A 19,232-nucleotide genomic window follows, 5' to 3' on the forward strand; every position below is an offset into this window, starting at 1 on the left:
GTGAAGCATGCCTACAAGCCTAGAAAATAACCTCAAAATGGCATATCTAAGAGTTATTAGCCTTAATGAGGAAGCAGAGAGAAAGAGATCAGGGTAGAATGTTTATTCAAATGGATAATCATAGAGAACCTTCCCAAAATATACAAATGTATTCATGTTTAAGTACAAGAATGGTATAGGCCATCAAGCATATTTAACTCAAATAAGGATACCTAAAGACATTTAATGATCAAGCTCCCAAAGGTCAAACATATAGAAAGATTCATAAAATCAGCAAAAGAAAGAAACAAACAACATATAAAGGAGCTCCAATACGCCTGGCAGCAGATTTCTCAGTGTAAAGCTTAGAGACCGGAAGACAGTGGCATGACATATTTAAAGTGCTAAAGGGAAAAGCCTTTTAGCCTAGAATAGTGTATCCAGCAAAAATAAATGAAGGGGAAATAAAGACTTTCCCAAACAAATGAAAGCTGAGGGATTTCATCAACACTAGACATGCCTCACAAGAAATGATAAGGGCAGTTCTTTAATGTGAAGGAAAAGGATGTTAACAGGCAATAAGAAATCATCTGACGGTACAAAATTCACTGGTAATAGTGAGTACACAAATACAGAATATTATATCTCTGTAACTATGGTGTGTAAATTACTCATATCTTGAGTAGGAAGACTAAAAGTTAAACCTATCAAAATAATAACTACAATGGCTTTTAATACATAGATAGTAAAACAAGATATCAATAGAAAACAGTAAAAGTTATAAGGTGGTGTGGATGAAGTTAAAGGTAGATTTTCATCAGTTTTCTCTTTGTTTTGTAGTCAAAGTTTTATCATCTTAAATAATTATTTATAAGATGTTATGTGCAAGCCTTATGGCAACCTCAAATCAAAAAGCCTATAGCAGACATTAAAAAAAGAAAAGCAAGAAATTTAAACAAATCAGAGAAAATCACCTTCAGAAAAGAGAAGACAGAAAGAAAGGAAGGAAGGAAGACAATACCAAAAAACAACCAGAAAACAAATAGCAAAGTGGCTGTACTAAGTCCTTATTATCGATAGTAACATTGAATTTAAATAGACTAAATTATATAATCAGAAGACATAGAGTGGCTGAATGGATTGAAAAAAAAAGACCCAATGATCTACAAGAAAGATGCTTTACCTGTAAATAAACACATAGACTGAAAATAAAGGGCTACAAAGATACTCTATGCAAATAAAATTTTAAAAAGAGCAGAGGTAGCTATACTTACATGAGATAAAATAGATTTCAGGAAAAAACTTATAAAAGAGACAAAGGTTGTTATATAATGATAAAAGGGTCAATTCAGCAAGAGGATATTGGGTAAATATATATGCATCCACTGTTGGAGCACCCAGATATATAAAGCATATATTATTAGACCTATATAAAGAGATAGATCTCAATACAATAATAGCTGGAGACTTCAACACTCTCCACTTTCAGCATTGGACAGATCACTAAGACAGAAAATCAACAAAGAAACATTGGACTTAATCTGCACTATAGACCAAACGGACATAATAAATATTTATAGAACCTTTCATCCAATGGATGCAGAATACACATTCTTCTCCTCAGCATATAGGTTACACTCAAGGATAGACCATATGTTAGGCCACAAAACAAGTCTTTAAATATTAAAAAAAATGAAATCATATCAAGTATCTTCTCTGAGCACAATGGAATAAAACTACAATCAACAACATGAAGAACTTTGGAATCTGTACAAACTCATGGAAATTAAACAATATGCTCTGACTTACCAATGGTTCAATTAATAAATTAAAAAGGAAATTTAGGCCAGGCACGGTGGCTCACACCTGTAATCCCAGCACTTTGGGAGGCTGAGGCAGGCGGATCACCTGAGGTCAGGAATTCGAGACCAGCCTGACGAACATGGAGAAACCCTGTCTCTACCAAAAATACAAAATTAGCCAGGCATGGTGGCACATGTCTGTAATCCCAGCTACTTGGGAGGCTAAGGCAGGAGAATCACTTGAACCCAGAAGGCAGAGGATGTGGTGCATCAAGATCATGCCATTGCACTCCAGCCTAGGCAACAAGAGCAAAACTCCATCTCACAAAAATAAATAAATAAATAAAGGAAATTTAAAAATTTTAATTAAAATGAAACCACAACATACCAAAACCAATGGGGTACAGCAAAAGCAAAACTAAAAGAAAAGTTTATAGTAATATGCACCTACATCAGACAAGTAGAAATTTTTCAAAAAACAGCATAATAATCAATAAACAACCTAATAAACAATCTAATGATGCATTTTAAAGAACTAGAAAAACAAGAGGAAACCAAGCCCAAAATTATTAGAAGAAAAGAAATAGTACAACAGAAAAGATCAATGAAATGAAAAGTTGTTTTTTTAAAGATAAGCAAAATCAACAAATCTTTAGCCAGACTAAGAAAAAAAAGTGAGAAGACCCAAATAAATAAAATCAGACATTAAAAAGGAGATATTAAAACTGATACCACAGGCTGGACGCGGTGGCTCATGCCTGTAATCTCAGCACTTTGGGAGGCCGAGGCAGATGGATCATGAGGTCAGGAGATCGAGACCATCCTGGCAAACACAGTGAAACCCTGTCTCTACTGAAAATACAAAAAATTAACCGGGCATGGTGGCAGGCACCTGTAGTCCCAGCTACTTGGGAGGCTGAGGCAGGAGAATAGTATGAACCCAGGAGATGGAGCTTGCAGTGAGCCAAGATCATGCCACTGCACTCCAGCCTGGGCAACAGAGCGAGACTCCATCCCCCCTCAAAAAAAAAAAAAAAAAAAAAACAGAAAAAAAAAATCTGATACCACAGAAATTCAAAAAGTCATTAGAGATTATTCTCAACAACTATATCCCAATAAATTAGAAAAACCAAAAGAAATTGATAAATTTCTAGATACATACATCTACCAAGATTGGCCAATGAAGAAATCCAAATTCAGAATAGAACACTAACAAGTAATGAGATTAAATCTCCTAGCAAAGAAAACTCTGGGATTTCATGGCTTCCCTGCAGAATTTTACCAAACATTTAAAGAATAACTAACACCAACCCTACTCAAACTCTTCTGAAAAATAGAGGAGGAGGGAGTATATCCAAACTCATTCTATGAAGCCATTATTACTCTAATGTCAAAACCAGACATAAACACATCAAAAAATGAGAGAGAGAGACAGAAATACAGGTAAGTATCTCTGATGAAAATTGATGCAAAAATTCTCAACAAAACACTAGCAAACTGAATTCATCTAAACATTAAAAAGATGCATTATAATCAAGTGGGATTTATTCCAGGCATCCAAGAGTGGTTTAGTGTATGCAAATCAATCAATGTGATACACCATATCAACAGAATAAAAGAAAAAAATCATATGACCATTACAATCGATGCTAAACAAACATTTGATATCATTCAACACCCCTTCATGAGAAAAATCTCTCAAAAAACTGGATAAAGAAGAAACTACCTCAACAAAATAAAAGTCACTTGTGACAAACCCATACCTAGTATCATACAGTACGAGAAAAAACTAAGTTTTTCCTCAAGATCTGAAACAAGACAAGGATGCCCACTTTTACCACTGTCGTTCAGTAAAGTACTGAAAGTCTCAGCTAGAGCAATGATATGAGAGAAAGAAATAAAGTGGATGTAAGTTGGGAAGGAAGAAGTCAAATTATCCTTCTTTGCAGATGGCATGATCTTATATGTGGAGAAAACTAAAGACTCCACCAAAAAAGCTATTAGAACTGATAAACAAATTCAGTAACATTTCAGGACACAGTCAACACACAAAAATCAGTACCGTTTCTATATGCCAACATCAAACAATCTGAAAAAGAAGATAAGAATATAATCCCATTTACAATAGCTGCAAGTAAAATAAAATACATATGCATAAACTTAACCAAATAAGTTACAGGTCTCTAAAATGAAAGCTGTTTTATTATAACTATTACTGATAGTAATTTATAAAGGAAAAAGGTTTAACTGACTCACAATTCAGCATGACTGGAAGAGGCCTCAGGAAACACAATCATGGTGTAAGGGGAAACAAACATGTCCTTCTTCACATGGTGGCAGCAAGGAGAAGTGCCAAGCAAAAGGGGAAAAGCCCCTTATAAAACTATCAGATCTTGTGAGAACTCACTTTCAGGAGAACAGCATGGAAGTAACCACTCCCATGATTCAATTACGTCCCATCAGGTCCCTCCCATAACATGTGGTGATTATAGAAACTACAATTCCGTATGAGATTTGAGTGGGAACACAGCCAAACCGTATCATTCCACTCCTGTCCCCTCCCAAATCTCATGTTTTCAAATTTCAAAACATAATCATGCCTTCCCAACAGTCCCCCAAAGTCAACTCATTCCAGCATTAACTCAAAAGTCCAAGTTCAAAACCTCATCTGAAACAAGGCAAGTCCCTTCTGCCCATGAGCCTGTAAAATCAAAAGCAAGTTGCTTCCTAGATACAATGGAGGTATGGGCATTGGGTAAATATGCCCATTCCAAGTCGGAGAAATTGGCCAAAATGAAGGGGCTACAGGCCCCATGCAAGTCTGAAATCCAAAAGGGCAGTCATTAAACCTTAAAGTTCCAAAATTATCTTGACTCCATGTCTCACATCCAGTTCATGCTGATGCAAGAGGTGGGTTACCATGGTCTTGGGCAGCTTCGTCCCTGTGGCTTTGCAGGATACAGCCTCCTTCCTCACTGCTTTCACAGGCTAGCATTAAGTATCTGTGGCTCTTCCAGTTGCACAGTGCAAGCTGTCGGTGAATCTACCATTTTGGGGTCTAGAGGACAGTGGCACTCTTCTCACAGCTCCACTAGGCAGTGCCCTAGTGAGGACTCTGTGTGGGGGCTCCAACCCTATAATTCCCTTCTGCACTGCCCTAGCAGAGGTTCTTCATGAGGTCTCTGCCCCTGCAGCAGACTTCTGCCTAGATACTCAGGCATTTCCATACATCCTCTGAAATCTAGGTGGAGGTTTCCAAATTTCAATTATTGACTTCTGTGCACCTGCAGGCTCAACACCATGTGGAAGCTGCCAAGGCTTGGGACTTGCACCCTCTGAAGCCATGGCCTAAGCTGTACCATGGTCTCTTTTAGCCATGGCTGGAGTGGCTGGGATGCAGGGCACCAATTCCCTAGACTGCACACAGCAGGGGAGCCCTGGGCCTAGCCCACAAAACCATTTTTTCCTCCTAGATCTCCAGGCCTGTGATGAGAGCGGCTGCCAGAAGGGTCTCTGACATGCCCTGGAGACATTTACCCCATTGTCTTGATGATTAACATTTGGCTCCTCATTACTTATGCACATTTCTGCAGCTGGCTTGAATTTCTTTGCAGACTACTGGTTTTTCTTTTCTATTACATTATCAAGCTGCAAATTTTCCAAACTTTTATGCTCTGCTTCCTCTTGAATACTTTTCTGTTCAGAAATTTGTTTTGCCAGATATCCTAAATCATCTCTCTCAAGTTCAAAGTTCCACAGATCTCTAGGGCAGGAGTAAAATGCTGCCAGTCTTTTTGCATAGCAAGAGCGACCTTTACTCCAGTTTCCAACAATTTCCTTATCTTCATCTGAAACCACCTCAGCCTGGACTTCGTTGTCCATATCACTATCAGCATTTTGGTCAAAGCCATTCAACAAGTCTCTAGGAAGTTCCAACCTTTCCCACGTCTCCCTGTCTTTTGAGTCCTCCAAGTCTCTAGGAAGTTCCAAACTTTCCCACATTTTCCTGACTTCTTCTGAGTCCTCCAAACTGCTCCAATCTCTGCCTATTACCCAGTTCCAAAGTCATTTCCACGTTTTTGGTTATCTTTATAGGAGCACCCCACTCTCTGCAGTACCAATTTATTATATTAGTCTATTCTCATGATGCTAATAAAGATATACCTGAGACTGGGAATTTATAAACGGAGGAGGTTTCATTGACTCACAGCTTAGCATGGCTGGGGAGGCCTCAGGAAACTTACAATCATGGTGGGAGGGGAAGCAAACACGTCTTTCTTCACGTGGTGGCAGCAAGGAGAAGTCCCAAGCAAAAGGGGAAAATCCCCTTATAAAACTCTCAGATCTTGTGAGAACTCACTCACTTTCAGGAGAACAGTATGGAGGTAACTGCCTCCGTGATTCAGTTACCTCCCACCAAGTCCCTGTGGGGATTATGTGAACTACAACTCAAGATGATATTTGGTTGGGGACATAGCCAAACCATATCAACTATAAAAAGTTGATGCAAGATATTAAGGAGGATACAAAAAGATGAAAAAATATTTCATGTTCATGGACTGAAAGAATTAGTATTTGAAAATGTCCATAATATCCGAAGCAATCTACAAATTCGAAGCAATCCTTATCAAAATACTGATGACATTGGTCGGGCACAGTAGCTCACGCTTGTAATCCAAGCACTTTGGGGGGCTGAGGTGGGCAGATCATGAGGTCAGTTCAAGGCCAGCCTGACCAACATGGTGAAACCCAGTCTCTACTAAAAAATACAAAAATTAACCAGGCATGGTGGTACACACTGTAATCCCAGCTGCTCAGGAGGCCGAGGCAGGAGAATCGCTTGAACCCGGGAGGTGGAGGTTGCAGTGAGCTGAGATCGCAACATTGCACTCCAGCCTGGGTAACAGAACAAGACACTGTCTCAAAAAAAAAAAAAAAAAAATACTAATGATGTTCTTCACAGAAGCAGAAAAAAAACCCTAAAATTTATATGGAACTATAAAAGACCCCAAATAGCCAAAGCCATCCTGAGCAAAAAGAACAAAACTGAAGGAATCACATACCTGATTTCAAATTATATTACAGAGAAATGGTAACCAAAACAGCATGGTACTAGCATTAAAACAGACACATAGACCAATGGAATAGAATAGAGAATCCATAAATAAACCTGTACATCTACAGTGAACTCATTTTCAACAAAGGTGCCAAGAATATACTTTGGGGAAAGTACAGTTTTTTCAATAAATGGTGCTGGGAAAATAGAATACTCATATTCAGAATAATGAAACTAGATCACTATCTCTTGGCACATATAAAAAAAATCAAAATGGATTAAAGACTTAAATCTAAGACCTCAAACTATGAAACTACTAAAGTAAAATATTGGGAAACTCTCCAGAGCATTGGTTTGGGCACAGATTTTTTGAATAATATCCCAAAAGCACGAGTATCAAATAATGGTCAAGAGGGATCACATCAAGTTAAAAAAAAAAAAAAAAAATTCTGCACAGCAAAGGAAACAATCAAACAAAGTGAAGAGACAACCCAAAGAATGGGAGAAAATGTTTGCAAACTGTCTGTCTGACAAGAGATTAATAACAAGAATACATAAAGGCTCTCAAGGAATTCATAAAATCTAATAATCCAATTAAAAATGGCATTTATCAGAAGAAGACATACAAATGGCAAACAGATACATGAAAAGGTACTCAACATCATTGATTACCAGAGAAAATGCAAATCTAAACTACAATAGGATATCATCTCACCCCACTTAAAATGGCTTTTATCCAAAAGACAATCAATAATGAATGCTGGTGAGGTTGTAGAGTAATGCGAACCCTGATACATTGTTGGTGAGAATGTGAATTATTATAGCCACCCAGGAGAACAGTATGGAGGTTGCTTAAAAAAACTAAAAATAAAACTAACATATGATCCAGCAATCCCACAGCTAAGCATATACCCAAACTAAAGAAAATCAGTATATCAAAGAGCGATCTGCATCCCCATGTTTATTGTGGTACTATTCACAATATCCAAAATTTGGAATCAATCTAAGTGTTCATTAACAAAATTTTTTTCCTATTGAGTTCCTTGAGCTCCTTTATACATTGTAGTTATTAATCACTTGTCAGACAGACCATTTGCAAATATTTTTTCCCATTCTTGGGTTGTCTCTTCACTTTGTTGGTTGTTTCCTTTGCTGTGCATTTTTTTAACTTGATGTGATCCCTGTTGTTTATTATTGCTTTGATACTTGTGCTTCTGGGATACAACTCAAAGGAATCTGGGATAAAGAAAATGTGGTACATATACACAATGGAGTACTATTCAGCCATAAAAAAGAATGAGATCTTGTTATTTTCATCAATATGGATGTAACTGGAGATCATAATGTTAAGTGAAATAAACCAGGCAAATAAAGACAAATTTCACATGTCCTCATTTGTGGGAGCTAAAATTTAAAACAATTGAACTAATGAAAATAGAGAGTAGAATGATGGTTACTAGAGGCTGGAAAGGGTAGTGGGGAAGTGGCAGGGGGCAGAGTAGGGATAGTTAATTGTTAATGGGTGCAAAAATATAGTTAGATAGATGGAATAAGATCTAGTACACACATACAGTCTGTAGTAATTTATTGTACATTTAAAAATAACTAAAAGAGCATAATTGGAATGTTTACAACACAAAGAAAGGGTAAATGCTTGAGGTGATGAATACCCCAATTACTTTGATGTGATTATTACACATTGTATGCCTGTATCAGAATATCTTATGTACCTCATAAAAATATGCACCAACATACCCATAAAATTCAAAATTAAAAGTAAATAAAATGAATGAAAAAACATTTTGTCCAATGTAGACTTTTCTCTGATCTTCTTTTAGTCTTAGATCCTTAAATGTTTTGTGCAAATCTTCACTCATGCCGTAGGGTACCAGTCTGATTTTAGTGTAGAAGAAGCAAGTGACCTCTTTAGAGGTTGCTGTACAATGAGGTTTAAATTTTTTTAATCTTCTTTATTCTACATCGTTATGAAAGAAAGATACTATTTATTTCCTCAGAGCACAGGAAGGGAGCTGGCGTTTTTTCTAACAAATAATATACACTGGACTAAAGAATGACATGTAGCTCAGATCAGTATATTAAACTCAACTGTTTGCAGAAACAATTACCTTAGAATTTTGACATCCAGAGGAATGTCAATCAAGATATAATCAACAATATATCTGATAAATGTGACAAGGAGGACTTTGTAAAAATTCACAGAAAGCACTTTCTTCAAGGCATAATAATATCCAGAAGCTATACACATGTCTACCACTCTAGTGGTTTAAAAATTAAACTTCTAAAGCAGTATTTCTCAAATATTATTGTGCTTACGAATTATCTGGTGATCTTGCTAAGATGCAGATTCTGAGTCTGTAGATCCAGGGAGGAGCCTGAGAGTAGGCATTTCTAACCAGCACCCAGGTGATGCAGAAGCCACTGGTCCATGGACCACATTTTATGTGGCAAGACTCTACAAAACACTATCCAATATGATAGTCATTTGCCACATGTGGCTTTTTCAATTAATTTAAATTAAATTACATTTAACAATTTACTTCTTCAATCACATTGGCCACATTTCAAGTGCTCAATCAGAGAGAGTTCTATTGAATAGATTTACTAAAGAAAACACAATTTATCAAACAACTCCTGATCCCTGTGATCTCACCTCATCTCTCTTTTAGCTGTGGGCTGACAGCTTACATTTGGAGAAGAGCAAAAATTGACTGGATAAGCACTTGGATTTGGAACTGGGGGCAATGGGACTGAAGAGAACCAGGGAGAATAATTGTTAAGGAATCAAAAGAACAAGGGGATTTCAAGAAAGGCATGGTCAACGGGGTCAAATGCTGCTGGGAGGAAAAAGAAGCTAAGGCTTAAAAACTGTTCATTGACCTTGAAGAGGGCAGAGTAAGAGGGTAGGAGTTTGTGGAATATAGCATCAAACAAGGATTTCTGAAGATGGAAGATTTTTGCTTGTTTACATGATAACTCTCAGAATGGCCATAAGGATATATTGGTTTTGAATGCTCAAGTCAAAATGGGCCCTGTGGTGACCTAGTTTATGCTCTGACAGTTCAAAGAACTCAAATAAATACCATTAGCTATTAAAGATTTCAGTCTCCCATTATAACAAGCAGATCACAAGCCTTCAAAGAAACCTCCCATTTCCTTCTGGCTAAGTAGAAAAATAATTACTTTGTCATGAATACACCAGTGACTACAGAACTCTTCGCTCTTTTGCAGACTCTAGTTAGGATAAGGAGCAATTTCACTAATCACTTTTTACTCAAAATCTCACCAGACCCTTAAAAACAAACCCTCTAGGCCAAGCCCTGTGGGATTTTGCCAATCGAAATCTGATGCCTTGTTCAGAGCGTGAAAAGCAGTTTTAATTAGGAGCACAGGCCAACCTCTTTTAAAGGAAAGAAAACTTCTTAAAATTACATTAATTGCCCTATTATTAGTAAATTAAAAACACACACACACACACACACACAAAAGCCTGTAGAACTCGGTGATGGGTGAAACTGATTGCATTTTTCCCCTGCAGCAGCAGCAAAGCCCACTGAAGGACAATGGCATCATGTGCTGGGGTAGACAAGGTTTAATTTCCTCCGGGCAGTGCCGCGCCTTGAACACTGAGAATATTGCTTCCTGGATTGTTCCAAATTGCTACCAGAGCATTGCATCACTGCACTACATGCTGGCAAATGGCAGCTGACAAAGTTACTTGAAAGGACTCTTGGACAAGTTGGACAATGGGAGTTTGGCTCAAATGAGTACTGTGTGACTTCAGGCAAACCACAGAATATTTTAATTCTTTTATTTTTAAAATAAGCAAAATATATTTTTTTCTTCTCTTAAGAGATTTTTTTTTAGGGGAACAAAAAGCAAAATAAAGAAGGACATAAAAGGCATCTTGATTTCTTCAGGTAGTTGAGCAGTGCTGACCCAGCTCATGCACCGAACATTAGTTGATGGCTTAGACTTTCATTTTAACCAATTTTAAAAAAATCTGAGTTTCCTTTGATTAACTAATAGAGGTCATTCATGGGGACACGGTATCAGTGGACATCTGAGAGATGACATAAGTGAGTTGAGCTTAATTACAGGCACTGGAGAGAAGGATTAAGACAGAAAGATGGGACTGAGGAAATGGACACTACCAAGGATGGGGCCATCCAAGGGCAGGCTAAGATGAAATGACAGCCTCAGCCAAGTTTGACCTGCTGAGGGCAAGGAAGCAAGAAGAGATCCAGGTGGCGGATGTTATCTAAACCCAGACAGGTAGAGGCAATGAACCTGGTATTATGTTCATTCATGCACGGGCCCGGTGAGAGAACAGTCAGATGGTAGGCGGAGCTTTCAGCTTTAACCCACTTCAGAGTCATCTGGGAGGCTTGCTGACAGGACCCTTCCTGATGGACTGTGGGGAGCTGGGAGGGGACTAGGCATCCACACTTTTGAAAGCCGCGAGGTTATCCTAATGTGATTGATCAGACAACCCCTTCTAAAGCAATGGAAAGCAGACCTTGTCACTCCAGGTGTCAAGGCAGCACACAACAGGGCCAGATTTTACCTGAGGTCCACCTAAAAAGGAAGCCAGTGTTCTAGAGAAGAAATGGAAGCAGAGTCATAGTTGCATGGACCAGGCAACAGCCTGATGAGCAGAAAACGTTTAACTCGGGCTGGCCAGATGTTTTCACCTCATACATGTTGGCCAATGCCCTAACACACTTCCTGCATGACTACGGTCTGTGAGATATAATCCTAGAGGCAGGGTTTAGAGGCAGATCCAACCATAGAGAAGCCTAGAAGGTAGGGATACATCACATCTAGAGTAGCCTCAGTAGTGTTTATTACCAAGTGATGCCTTCAAGTTGAAGAATCCCAATACAAGAGTCTGGGATAAAATGAGAAATTTTGTATCCCACATTACAAGAGATTCAGGGTGGATGGCTCCAGGCTAGGTTATTCTTGAGCACTCACGGATGGCAGAACTCTAGCTTCGTTTCCCTATGGTCTCACGGCCTTCTTTTCATGACTATAAAAAGTTGAATGTTGCTTCAATTTTCAGGCCATCACACAACCTTCTGGAGAGGAAGACAAAGAAACTGTATCTTCCTGGTGCCTCTTTTTATCAGGGAGAAAAACATTTCCTGAAGCCTTCATGCACACCTGCCTTTACACCTCACTTGACAGAATGAGTATTTGTTGATTCCTCAATCGATCTTAGAAGCATCATGGTTCAAACTCTATGGCTAGAGAAGAGCCTCTTTTCCCTGAGCCTACTCCTCCCAGTACAGAAAAGTATTGTGGTGCAGTGAGCAAGGAAAGAGTTGGCATATTTCTTCAAAGACAACATATAGTGCCTTTACCCTTTGATTCAGGAACTTAATCAAGAGATTCTAAATGCCAAGAACATATCCGTGCAGAGTTTACTGCATGAATTCCTCATGGTCTGCCCATTATCAAATGATGGCAGTAAAGTTATGGTCAAAGAACTAAGCTCCAAATACAACTGAGAAGCCTGTAAGTCCTCCTTCCATTCATCCTCCTCTGAAAAACAGTAAAACAGTGTACATTCCCAGCACACAGCCTCCTGTGCAGGACACTGCGGATCTTCTTTGTGTCATTGCAACCCTTGTTGTGATGCACTTAGCAATATTTCATAACTTAGACGTTTCCTCACCTTTAAAAAAACCATAAATTCCTTCTTCTACCTTCTTTTCATTTTATTTTCTGAAGGCTCATCTAAAATATTGCACCTCTAACATATTTCCTTCTTCAGGGGAAAGTGTCTCAGGAAATGCTGTACAAAAGTAGTCTGGGTTCTGTTTTTGAAATGACATGAAACCATGTTTTTCTATATGCCCACAAGGACATTCATGCCTAATGATTTCTGTGAATAACGTGACTTAGAAACATATAGGCCAGGTGCAGTGGCTCATGCCTGTAATCCTAACACTTTGGGAGGCCGAGGAGGGAGGATCACTTGAGGCCAGGAGTTTGAGACCAGCCTGGCCAGCATGTCAAAACCCCATCTCTACTAAAAACACAAACAAACAAATAGACTTTCTGCTTGGTTCCATTAATGTTTCATAATTTTATTATCTGGTTTGCACTTTCAAAGCTATGTCAAGAGAATACATACTAGCAGTAAGAGTATCTTAGTTGGCTTCTGTATTCCTTCATTCCCTTTTATTTGGCAAAGGTACATTTAAAAAATCTCGGTATCAAACAACTCACATTTGAATATTCAAAACAAGCTTTTTTTAGGAACAATAAAAAATATTATTGCAGAACAATTAGCCATTGTATCTAGAATTTAGGTAAAAGTCCTGACGGCTGGATAATAAGTGAAAAAAATCCAGAAGACTGCTTGCTGAGAGAAAGCATAGGATCATAAAATCATCAGGGTTCGAATGAAACATCGATAATTTGTCGCAGCCACCAATCATACTATAAGGCATCAGAGCTGGAGAGGTTTCAAGCCTTGCCACATCTCACATGAAGAAGGATGTGGAGACAACCCTTGTCTTGCGTGGGATTATAGCTTGGGCCTGCACTGCTCAAGGCAGCAGCCCCAAGTCAAATGGGGCTGAACCCTTTAAATATGGTCATCCTAGTTGAAATTCAATACACACTGAATTTTGAAGTCTGTTAAAGAAAAGAAACGTAAGCTATATTGTTAATATCCTTATATTGATTACAAGTTGAAGCAATATTTTTAATATATTAGGTTAAACAAAATGATATATGAATTTCACCTATTGCTTTTTACTTTTTAAAAAATGTGGTTACTAGGGAATTTAAATTTTCTCACATGGCTGGCATTATATTTCTATTGTATTGAAACTTAGATGGTTAGCTCTTTTGGTCCTGAATACTAACCCTATTGAATGAGAAGGGCATAGCCTGGCCTCGTGGAAGGTTTGTCTCACTATTATTTAAGGAGATTTTTTTTGGGGGGGGCATAAATTGTGATTTTTTTATTGGAAAAATTTAAAAAATCAACTCACAATGGGAGTGGATTTGAGGCAAATTGTGCCATAAGCAGATTTTCTTTAAGTGGCTAAGCAAAGTTTAAAAAGCAAGTAACAATAAAAGAAAATGTTCCTGGTACAGGACCAGCAGTACAAAAATAGTGTACGAGTGCCTGGATAACATACCCATTTTGCAAAGTGCAACTTTTAGGTATACTATTTTATGACTTTATTTGTTGCTTAATCCTTTTGGATCATTATAAAATAGTTTTATGAAGCAATCAACAGCCAGGAAATTTGAGGTATATTTCCTACCTGTGTTGTTTATCGTAAGAGTGTTGGTCTCTAGTCCCACTTAAACTCTACAGCCCATGCCTGGCAATTAGGGATTAATTAACACTATGGATAGAGGTATATGGTTTTACCAGAATTCCTGACTGGAAAAAACAATCAGCTTTAACTGGTTAGAAGTCAGCAGTGCTGGCTTGCATATTAAATAAATCTTTTCCATAAGTCTGACAGTGCCTTAGAAAGAAGCACATTTTCCTGGAGACCTTCACCCAAGCAGAGCACAGAAGAATGAATTCTAGAGCCAGCCATTGCTGGGAGATGGAACAACAGTAAGGAAAGCTGAGAGAAACATGGTGTCAGTCCAGGGCTATTCCCTGCAAGCAGCAGAAACTTTGCCTTGGCTGACATTAAACAGAAAAGGAGGTTTTGCAAGGTTATTAGTTTGTTCACAGAATAATTGGGAAGATGCAGAACTAGTTTCTGGAAATAGGCATGAACAGAGGGCAGCCAGAACCACAGCCCAAATCAAGACTCAGAACTTGATCTTAGGGTGGTCAACACCTCACTGTAGATGCTGCAGTTTCCCGTACAGCCACTGTTGACCCTGGACACTGAGGCTGAAACTGCTACCCCCAGACTCCAGCAGCAGGTGACCCACTGGTGCTGGTGTGCTCAAAACTCTTTGCCGGTTTTAAAACTGATAGTCTGGGCTCCTGAGAACCCCCTCTGTCCTTAGCAAAGCAGGACAGTTGGTCATGCTAGTCGCAATAAATTCTCCACCATCCCTGGCTCCCATGTCCAAGTGCTGGGCACGTATGTCTGATTAGACCCTGCTGGGTGGCCTAAGTTCTAGCTACCAGAGAGATGAAGAGAGAGGGTCTGGCCATCTATCTTCCCTAGTGGGTGGCTGGCTCAGCTTTCCATCAGAGGCTTATGACTAAAACATAAGCAGACAGTAATTTAAGTAATTTAAGTTAAACAGAGGATACGGAACACAAAGAAAAGCAGCCAGAAGCAACAGGAACTGATGGCTCTCCTTCTGAGGCAGCATCCTGTGGTCGAAGGGGGAGGTGCTTTGCTGGGACTCATTTTGTTCATTCATAAGTTGGAGAAAGGACTCTAAAGGAGCTCATGTAAGGAAAGTGCCTAGCCCACATCACATGCTCAAATATTTCTTTCTCCTTTCTTCTGTTTTTCACTTTTTTTCTCACCCCTTCATTGGAATCTGATGTCACTAAAGTATAGAAACTTTACTGTAGAAACTAAACTGATTTACATTCTCTACCAACTAGCCATTATTAAAAATTCAAGTAATAATGTGTAGAACTCATCACTTACTATGTTTTATTTATTTATGCTTTTAAAGTTACTTATGTCTTAGTTGCAAGTTGCGAGTTCTACATAATGCTATGCCACTGCACATCTCTTCCCAAATCTGTGTTTGGTGACATCAGTCGGATAGCTTGAAATTGGCCTGGTGGGAGTATATACATTTCAAAAATTGGCAAATGCTACAAATCAGGGCTCAATTTATCTTTTCTTGACTGTCTAGACTTATGGAAGTGGTAGAGAAAATGTTGATAAAGCAGATTAAACTTACAAGTGTGTTGTGTGTCTGTAGTTATTACGAAAAATATAGTTTTCTAGTATTCAACCACTATTATACAATTCAATAGAGAAGTTGCTCACACCATGGACAAAACAGTGAAGCTCCAAGACGTGAGTGTTCATTGTTTTACTTTTGTCTTACATTAGATAAACAAATGTGTCAATTAACTTGTTCATCAGTTGCAAACAAAGGTTGGCTATAGATAAGTTTCATAGAAATTAATGAAGCATTCTGTGGGAACTGACTGTATGAAATTTATAATAATGAATATTGTGCATATACGTATATATATACACACATACACACACACACACATACATACACACACACACACACACATACATACACATACACATACAGAGATTTTTTTTTTGGGAGAAGGGAACCAGTTCAAAAATTACCAGTATCCTGCAGCAACCTGCCGTCTTTACACATGATCTATCTTTACAATCATATTATTGTTGTTTTTAATTTTTATTTTACTTTAAGTTCCTGGATACATGTGCAGAACGTGCAGGTTTGTTACATAGGTGTACATGTGCCATAGTGGTTTGCTGCAACTATCAACTCATCATCTAGGCTTTAAGCCCCACATGTCTTAGCTATTTGTCCTGATGCTCTTCCTCCCCTCCTCCCCCTACAGGCCCTGATGTGTGATGCTCCCCTCCCTGTGTCTATGTGTTCTCATTGTTCAATTCCCACTTACGAGTGAGAACATGTAGTGTTTGATTTTCTGTTCTTGTGTTGGTTTGCTGAGGAAGATGGCTTCTGGCTTCATCTATGTCCCTGCAAAGGACATGATCTCATTTGTTTTTATGGCTGCATAGTATTCCATGGTGTGTATGTACCACATTTTCTTAATCCAGTCTATCATTGGTGGGCATTTGGGTTTGTTCCATGTCTTTGCTATTGTGAATAGTGCTGCAATAAACATACATGTGCATGTGTCTTTATAGTAGACTGATTTATAAGTCTTTGGGTATATACCCAGTAATGGGATTGCTGGGTCAAATGGAATTTCTGGTTCTAGATTCCTGAAGAATTGCCACACTGTCTTCCACAATGGTTGAACTAATTTACACTCCCACTAACAGTGTAAAAGCATCCCTATTTCTCGACGGCCTCGCCATCATTTATTGTTTCTTCTGTCAGTTCATCCATGTCATCCTCCGTCCAGTTCTGTGCCCTTGCTGGAGAGGTATTGTGATCCTTTGGAGGAGAGGAGGCACTCTGGCCTTTTGGGTTTTCAGTGGTTTTTTTTTGTTGATTTTTTTTCTCATCTGCATGAGTTTGTCTAGTTTTGATCTCTGAGGCTGTTGATCCCTCGATGAGGATTTGTGGGGACTTTTTTTTTGATGCTATTGCTGTTGCTTTCTGTTTGTTTGTTTTTCAATAGTCAGCTGCCTCTTCTGTAGGACTGCTGTGGTTTGCTGGGGGTTCACTTCAGGCCCTATTTATCTGGTTCACTCCCGTGCCTGCAGATATCACTCAAGGAGGCTGGAGAACTGCGAAGATGGATGCCTGCTCCTTCTTCTAGGATCTCTGACCTCAAGGGGCACCAATCTGATGCCGGTAGAAATGCTCCCATATAAGGTGTCTGACAACCTCTGTTGGAAGATCTCACTCAGTTGGGTAGCATGGGATGCAGAACCCACTGAACAAAGCACTTTGGCTGTCCCTTGGTGGAGGGGGTGTGCCTTGCTGTGGGGAAACCTATTCCTCTGGGCTGCTCCAGTTCCTCAGAACTAGAAGAAGGAAAGACTGAGTCTGCTGGTCCACGGAGACTATGGCCACCCCTTCTATGGGTTCAGGCCCAGGGAAATTAGAGTTCTGTCCCTGAGCCCCTGGCTGGAATTGTTGGAGTTCCTGCAGGGAGGCCCCACCCAGTGAGGAGGGATAGGTCAAGGTCAGGCCTGAAGAGGCACTTTTTCAGTACTCTGCCACAGCCGGTTTGTTAGGCTGTGGGGAACACCTCTTGGGACAAAACTGTCCAGCCTCCTTGGCTCCAGCAGGGGAAAAGCGTGGCCTGGAGCTGTAGAGATGGCTGCCGCCCTTCCCCTGCCCTGGCAGCTTAGTGTGTCAGGCAGCTAGCATTCCCAGTGTTGCCTGCCGCCCCTCGTCCAAGGAGCCCAGACAGCTTAGACAGCAGGGAGCTACAGCTGTGATGATGGCCTCCCCTCCCCTCAAGAACTGGGCAAGATTAGGCAGATTCTAGCTGACTGGCTGTTGAGAATCTGCATGGCTCCATAGTTGGGATGCTAGGCCATGGTGGCTTGGGCTCACGAGTGGGATCTTCTGATCTGTGGGTTGCTCAGTTCCATGGAAAAAGCACAGTTTACTAGACTGGGTACCATACTCACTCACCACCTCCCTTGGCTGGCGGTTGGGGTCTCCTCTGTCCTGTGTGGCTCTCAGGTAGGCCGCCCATCAGACTGCTCTTCCTTCCTCTCCGTGGGTCACGCCAGCCTCCTAGACAGTCCTGATGACAGAACCTGGATACCTGGGTTGCCGGTGGAGGATTCGCACACTGTTTTGGTTCTTTTCTATGACAGCCTCCGATCGACACTGATTCTAGTTGGCCATCTTGGCCCTGCCCCCCAGTCATATTATTTTCTAAATCAAATAAAAATACATGATCGGACAGATTTATTTTCTGAGTTGTAGAACTTTTTACATGAAAATACTTACATACAATTAAATCACATTTAGTTTTATGTTTACTAAGTTGTCTTCACTGAAAAAAATTTGTCACATAAAACTAATACACAATTCTGTATAAATTATAACACTTAATGCATTGCCTGACTATTTGAATAATGATAATGTACTATATTATGAAAATATAATCAGAAAGACTTAGTGTTCAGCTTTTCCTGTGTGATATTGGGCAAATTATTCTGAGTATCAGTTATCTCATCTATACATGCAATTAATGATCTCTCTCTCTCTCATCCTTTTATTCAACATTTTAAAAAATAACTTCAGTTTTTATTTTAGATTCAGGGGTACATATGCAGGTTTGTTACATGGGTATATAGCATGATGCCAAGGTTAAGAGTACGAATGATCCCATCAGCTGGATAGCAAGTATAGTATCCAATGGGTGGCTTTTCATTCCTTCTTGCCCTCTCTTCTCGTTTCTAGTAGTCCCCAGTGTCTATTGTTCCTGTCTTTATTTCTATAAGTGCCCAATGTTTAGATCCGACTTATAAGTGGGAACATGCAGCATTTGGTTTTTTGTTTCTACTTTAATTAACTTGGGATGATGGCCTCCAGTTACATCCATGTTCCTGCAAAGGACATGATTTTATTCTTTTTAAAGAATGTATAGTATTCCACGCTATAAAAGTAAAGGTACTCCAAGGTGAGCAATAATTTCACTACATGTATGAACACATCATGTTGTGCACTGTAAATATATACAATAAAAAATAAATCAACTGATTAGTTCATTAATGAAAACACAGTCATATTTCCTCCAGTATTCAAACTGTGACGACAAT

The 19,232-nt window shown here is 39.3% G+C and overlaps 1 long non-coding RNA gene across 3 annotated transcripts in view; it reads left to right on the forward strand.

The window, feature by feature from the left end:
* The window catches only part of LOC108520699 (uncharacterized), a 91,902-nt gene that overhangs the window by 70,332 nt on the left and 2,338 nt on the right, over positions 1-19,232 (forward strand). The window lies entirely within an intron of this gene.

This window comes from Rhinopithecus bieti, unplaced genomic scaffold (assembly GCF_001698545.2).
Source record: "Rhinopithecus bieti isolate Rb0 unplaced genomic scaffold, ASM169854v2 scaffold_51732, whole genome shotgun sequence".
In the NCBI taxonomy this organism is placed as follows: domain Eukaryota; kingdom Metazoa; phylum Chordata; class Mammalia; order Primates; family Cercopithecidae; genus Rhinopithecus; species Rhinopithecus bieti.